The 7,246-nt window shown below is 36.5% G+C and overlaps 1 pseudogene; it reads right to left on the bottom strand.

Moving 5' to 3' along the window:
- Positions 1-5,749: 5,749 nt before the first annotated feature.
- LOC125924020 (40S ribosomal protein S6-like) lies at positions 5,750-6,430 on the bottom strand (annotated as a pseudogene).
- Between the last annotated feature and the right edge of the window lie 816 nt (positions 6,431-7,246).

Raw genomic sequence — 7,246 nt, forward strand, 5'->3', positions numbered from 1 at the left:
TATGCCGGGTCTAAAAGAAAGGAAAATGGGGACTCCTTATTCAAAAATTAATAATTTCAAGATAGTGATATCAGATTGCAAGGGTGACACCCTTCAGAGGGGAGGGCACCATTGTTGCAGCAATAGTATGCAGCACTCGCATACTCACAAACATGCACTACCTCTGATAACCTAAAAGTGTTTTAAAGCTCAAATTCTAAGGCCCAGATATTGTCCCCCCAGGAAAAAGTCAAATATTTTCTCCCAGCAATATAAGAAATCTAACAATAAGATGCCAGGGGCACCTGGGTGCCTCAGTAGATTAAGCGTCCAACTTTGGCTCAGGTCATGATCTTGTAGTTCGTGAGTTCGAGCCCTGCATCAGGCTCTCTGTGGTCACCACAGAGCCCACTTTGGATTCCTCTGTACCCCTCTCTCTCTACCTCTACCCTACCTCTGAAAATAAATAACCTTTAAGAAATAAATATTTTTTAAAAAATAAATAAAACAACTGGATGCTGCCAAATATGGGCTACTTATTTTCTTCTTGGAATTTTCAGTATAGTTTACAAATATTGTAACTTCATTTGTAGAAATGAAACTTCAGAGAATCACCCTTCTACATGAGTACTTCTAAACTTGACATGATGTGTTTCTAGGTTTCTTTATTAAATATTTTCTTAATTCACCCCTTTAAGGTTTTGTGTTGTCAGTCATTTTGGCAGGCATTTCCAAATGTAGCACTGAATATTGTATCTTCAGATATAATTGTTTAGTTGTGTAATAACACCAAATAGGTAGAAGTGTCTTTTGTGAGTGAATAAGTATAAAGATTTGCAGAAAATTAAGTAATAACATAAATTTTCATTAATAAACCAAAAAAGGAAATAGTATATTCAAATTTGTTTGAAATTGCATTTTAATCTATGCATTTTTCTAAAAATTATTTTCTGCTTCTTCTTTTCTTTTCCTTTAAGAAAAAGGTGTTTGTAGTCAAGTCATGTTGTTATCTGCTAGCTCATGCACAAAATTTCCTTATTTCCAAGGACAAAAAAATCATTACCATGAAATGGTGATAAATGAAACGGTATTCTTATGTTGATCCCATGCCCTTTTGGTATGTAGTGAACCATTTTAGTCTGATGGCAGGTGTATCTTTTCTAGCTATATTTTCTTTAATAAAGGTATATTTTTTAAATTCAATAACCACATTTATTCAATCCAAAGATTCGTCATCCTATTGTCTACTTTTTTAGGTTAATAATATTTGTATATGACTCACAGGCAAATTTTCAATAAATAAATAAATTTTAATAATAGCAGTTCTTTGAAATGACACACAATTTGATGTATAACTATTTCACAATGGGAAACAGTGTTGGGTTTCAGCAAGAAACCGTGTTTAATTACTATTGAGATATCTTCATTTAAATTTTATTCAGTCAAACCCATCTAAGAAATCTATACAATATTTTTCTAAGGTTGTTTAAAAGTGAAGGATACATTTGTGAAATTGACTTTTAATTTAACTAGAATAGATCTTCATTTACTTCCTCATGTGAACTTAACCTATTTTTGATTCAAATTCATAGATTAGGTTTATACAACTTAAACTAAACCTAAACTCAAGCATTCATTAATTTTTCTAAGATATTTTATTTCAATTAACAAACACTGCATAATGCTTACTATGTAATAGGCTCGTCTAAGCTTTTCATAAATATTAATTCATTTGCTTTTCACAACAAACCCAGAATAAAGATACTACTATAATTCTCGTTTCACAAATGAAGCGCAAAGAAGCTAAGAGGCAGTGTAGATGGAAGCCAACAATAACTACTCTGTCCTATTAGAATCCAGAATAGTGTTTTCTTTAGCAAGTGAGAAAGAGTATGAGAAGAGGGGTTCCTGGGACACCCACGCCATTCTTTTTTGGATGTGGGTGCTGGTTACCTAGGTTTGTTCACCTTGGGAAGATGTGTTGGGTTATACACTTAAGGCAAATGTACTTTTCTCTCTATATAGTAGCATATATATTTTTATACAGTATTCTTCAATAAAATGTTGAGGAAAGAGAGGTCAAATGTCTTGTTCCAGGTCATACAAATTATTAATGGCAAGACCAGGATTGGAACATAGGCTTGTCTAGGTTCTTAACCACCGTTGTGCCAGATACTCTGAGATATTGGTATTTTGCTCTTTGGATTATCTACCTCTGGCCCTTTCCTGTCCCTCCATCTCAGTAGGAAGGCCCCCTGTGTTTCCTAGTCTCAGGGATCTTTGCATAGCTGAATCAGAATTTTAGGAAGGCAACAGCTCTTTGTGAATTTGTTTTTTTCTGTTTGTAAAAGCTTAAAAACATTGAAAAAGTAAGTTATCAAGAAGGGAAATAGAAGAGATTGTCTTTCTGTATTCTGAAAGAGTAGGATAATCTCAAATACTGGTAAGGAAATGTAGGATAATCCCATACTTTCTAAGGACCTCTTCCCCCATCAAAGTAGTATTCAGAGATGGTAATAAGACTTCACTAGGAGTGGGTATTGGCAAAACTAAGGACACTGAATCCATGGCCATGATATTCACAGCTTTCTACAGATCTCTGTGGTCAAGTGAAGGAGAAACAAAGGACTTTTATGGACCAGTATGGCCTTGGTCAAGAAGATGTCACCAGTGACATATTGAGTAGATGTTAAATGCCTTTGTTTTACTCTCTAGACATTATTTGAGCCTCTAGATTATTTGAATCCGTTTTAATCATTTGTGTGTGTGTGGGGGGGGGGTGGTAGGTGTGTGTGTACAGAAAATCATTGCTCTGGAAAATTAAGGCATAAAAAAAAGAGAAAAGTATTTATATGACATAGAGGAATCTAGTAGGGAGAGAAAGTTCATCTTAACCAAGAGATTGTTGTTAGTTATTTTTCTAATAAATATTCCTCTGTTTGTCATGAAATAGTTAAAAAAGTAAATGGATAACCAAGGTATCTGGTTTGAAATTTAAAAAAAATAAATTCAATTTGGGGCACCTAGGTGGCTCAGTCGGTTGGGCATCAGACTTCAACTCAAGTCATGATCTCATGGGGCTCAGGTCATGATCTCATGGTTCATGAATCTGAACCCCACTTTGGGCTCTGTGCTGATAGCTCGGAGCCTGGAGACTACTTTGGATTTTGTGTCTCCTTCTCTCTACCCCTCCCCTGCTCACGTGCTCACTCTCTCTCTCTCTCTCTCTCTCAAAAATAAATAAACATTAAAAAAAATTTTTTTTTTAAAAGAAATTGCCATTAGTGTACTTGGAATAGACCTTTTGCATTGACTTGGTTGTTTTATGCATTTTGTAAATACAGCAGCATTTCTGAGACTAAGTACAGGTATCCTCAATTTAAATTAGTTTTAAATAAGGGAGTTCTGGGGTTCCTGGATGGCGCAGTGGGTTAAGCACCTAACTCTTGACTTTGGCTCAGGTCATGATCTTATGGTTTGTGAGATTGAGCCCCACATTGGGCTCTGTCCTGACAGTGCAGAGCCTGCTTGGATTCTCTCTCTTCCTCTCTCTCTGCCCTTCCCCTGCTCATTAGCTTGCTCTCTCTCTCTCTCTCTCTCTCTCAAAATAAATAAATTAACTTAAAAAAGAAGGGAGATCTAAATTTCTGGCAATCTTGAACATTTAATATGTTTTAAGCATATTATTTAAGCAGACTGATTTTAACAATCATAAAGAATACATTAAATCAACAGGCTAAATCATGCTATTGTGTGGCAATTTGAAAAAAAGAAAGAAAGAGAGTGGTAGATTTCCTCAGGCTGCTCCTCGTCACTAGGATATCACTGGGGAAAACAAGGTAGGAAACTAATTTTTTTAAGTTTATTGTATTTATTTTGAGAGAGAATGAACAAGCAAGGAACAGGCAGAAAGAAGGAGAGACAGAGAATCTCAAGCAGGCTCCATTCTGTCATGGGGCTCTATCCCAGGAATCATGAGATCATGAACTGAGTCAAAATCAAGAGTTGGGTGTTTGACTGACTGAGCTACCCAGGTGCTCTGAAGGTAGGAAATTATTAAAAGAGGATCATCATTTACACATATTTCAAATGTCATGACACTTCAGGGCTTTTTCAAAGTCTGTGTACTCAGCATTGGAGTCTGGGTTGCTGCTTGTCAGCTGAAGCCAGCAGTAGTGGCTTCTGGCTAAGTTGAGAATTAATCGTTTATCTAGTCCAGGTCCAGAATCACCTCCTGTGGTGTATTCTCATAGCCCAGATGAATAAAATCACAAAAGCAGGAAGCACAGTGTAGAAAGTGGTAGAAATGCTCACGATGGCCTTTGGGAGAATCACTGCAAACTGTACACAATCGATTATTGTCTGGTCTTGGATTTTAAGCTCTCTGGGTGCCAAACTTCGCAGTTTTGACCATAAGAAGCATTTTTGTAGGTTTGTTTGTTTTGAAAAGCCAAAGTCCATTGGTGAGCCAAAGACAATGATTGTCTACAATAGACAACAGCTGTGATTGGATGGACTCCCACGTTACCTTTTCTATGCCCAAACTGCTCCTGGAGCCATCTCTCTCTGCGCCCACTGAGCCTCTGACTCCTTTAACTTCCTGCATATCCCTGAGGTTATTAATCCTGCAATACAAGAATGTAAATTACTTGATTCTCTTCCACAAGAAGTACTTGGGATTCATATTTGCTCGAAGAGTATCAAGCCTTGATAAGCTCCTCTTCTCCCTATGTAATTCAAAATACATGAGCAGCACTATACCAGATATGGGACTTTTATTAAAATTTTTTCCCTAGGAAATAAACTTTATGGATTTTATATGTAGGAGAATACTTTTTAGAGATGAATTTTCTATTTGGGATTTTGTTCAAGTTTATTATTTTTGATATCATGTACAAGATCAAATAATTCAGAAATATTTTAGTGACATATAACCATATAACCTGGTAAAGTAGAAACCAAGATAAATCATTATGGCATAATAGTAGTGGGGATTAGAAAAGAACAAAATGACTTAATACTATTATTTAAAGAGAGAATATGGGCAACAATGTATAAGTTATTTCATCTATATTCTGTCCCATTGCTTCAGTGAACCTGTTTTCACTATGGTCACCGCTGAGTTTCTAGGAATCATCTAATGGATTCTTTTTTTTTTTTTGGTCTTCTTTTACTTAATGTCTTGAAGCAATTGACAATGTGGACACTCTTTATCTTGAAATTCCTTCCTCTCTTGCTTGTCATTCCCTCAGTTCCTCTGAGTTCCATTCTTATTCTCTGACCACTCCCTCCTATGTCTATTCAGTAGATTTATTTAGCTCCACCCACATCTTAAATGACCCTATGTCCAAGGGTTGAGTCCTATACCGTCTTTTCCTTCTGTTTATTGCTCTATTCAGGCAGTCTTGTTCATGTACAGTTTCTTTTATCTAGTAGTTTACAATGAAACCAAATTTGTGTTTCTCTCAACCACTTTTTCATGTGCTCTAGAGTCAATATAAAAATAGCTTTCAGACATTCTATTCCTCAGAGTCAACATTTCTAAAACTGAAACCAGACTTCCTATGTCTCTGCTGAGTGCTTCTCTTTCTGTGTTTCTGCTCTCATTTTATGGCACACACACTGATACAATGGGCCCAACATTCATTCATTCATTCATTCATTCTTTCATTTATTATTTATTGAGTCTGATCTTATTTATTTGTGACTCCTAGAAAATCTCCTTTTTGATAGGACTCCTACATAGAGGTAGAAGCTCTTAGGACAGCCTCTATCTCTTGGCCATCTGTTCTTGGAGTTTTTCTTTGGCCTCCTTCATTCTCTCGGCCAAAAGCTTAGCATATTCTGCAGCCTTTTCCTTATTTTTCTTAGTACGTTGCTTCTTCAAAGCAATATGCTGACATTTGTGTTGGATGACAGGTGAAGTAACAAGATGTTGAAGATGCTTTGGTTCTAGGTTTCTTACCTTCTTTGTTTAGGGGTTTTCTCATAACATACTGGTAGAAATCATCTTCACAGAGATTAAAAGTTTGTCATTCTGCCAGCTCTTTTGGGCCCCAGGCAATGAAGCACAGTAGTATCAGTGAGTCCAGGAATGTCCTTCTCCACTTTTATTACAATGATCACATTGAGCACACTGTTAGCATCCACAGTGCAACCACAAATGGATTTGCACTTTCTTTCTCCAGTCCTCCTTGACTGGGAGCGGGAAGGCCCCTTACTCAGTAGCAGGTAGACATGGCCATAGGTCAAGACACCCTACTTTGTGGGGAAGCTTGGTTTGTCATTGCCACCACTGATTCAGACCACATTACCCTTCCATTATTCACCCAGAGCAATAGCAACAACCTCATTGGCTGCACACTTCTCATAAAAGGTATGAAGTTTGCACTCTTCGTCCATCAGTGACTTTCTGACAGCCAGTAGCTGGGAAAGAGACATCCAGCTTCATCCTGAAGCAGCCTGCCGCTTCAGAGGCCCCACAAAAAAGAACAATATTAATGCCTTTTAATGAAATACTGTATTTTAGTCCCATTTTCACCCTCTCTATTCCCATTGTCACTGGCTTACTTCAGATCTTCTTCATTACTCATTTGACCATTACCAATTCTGATTATCTCACTCCATCCTGCCCTCCCCAATCCACCTTGCATAAGGCAATAAGAGTGATCTTTCTAAAATGGTTAGCTGAAATCATTCCCTATGCTTCCTATCTCACTGGTTGCCACAGTCTATAAAATGTGATTCAAATTTCTCCCCATGGCACACATACATAGTAACAACCAGGTACAAAAATAGTCATAAAATGTTCTTGTAAAATCAGATTTTGTTCTCTCACACTTCTCCACCTTTTCCTTTTTAAAATAAAACAGTTTTTATTTATCTTCAATCTCACCTCAAGCAGTATTTTTTGGGAAAAACCTTCAAGATTCTCCCAAGCTGACTTAGAAGGTGCTTCCCTTAGGCTCTATTACCAGCAAATTTGTCATAAATTTCTCCACTGGACCACTCATCACGTTGTTTTTCTCTGGGTTGCTTGCTGGTGAGCTACCTGAGTTCACGGACCAAATATAGCATTTGGTCCATTATTTAAAATATAGTCTATAATCAATAAATATACAGGAAATAAAGGATAATAAAATTGGTTATTAAAATTCTAGTGAGTTATTAACTCTATAGTTTGTATAGATATGTAAATTATATATACACAAATATATATGTATATATACATATACATATGTATATATATAATACTTATCTAATATAC

Source organism: Panthera uncia, chromosome B1 (genome assembly GCF_023721935.1).
Source record: "Panthera uncia isolate 11264 chromosome B1, Puncia_PCG_1.0, whole genome shotgun sequence".
NCBI lineage: Eukaryota > Metazoa > Chordata > Mammalia > Carnivora > Felidae > Panthera > Panthera uncia.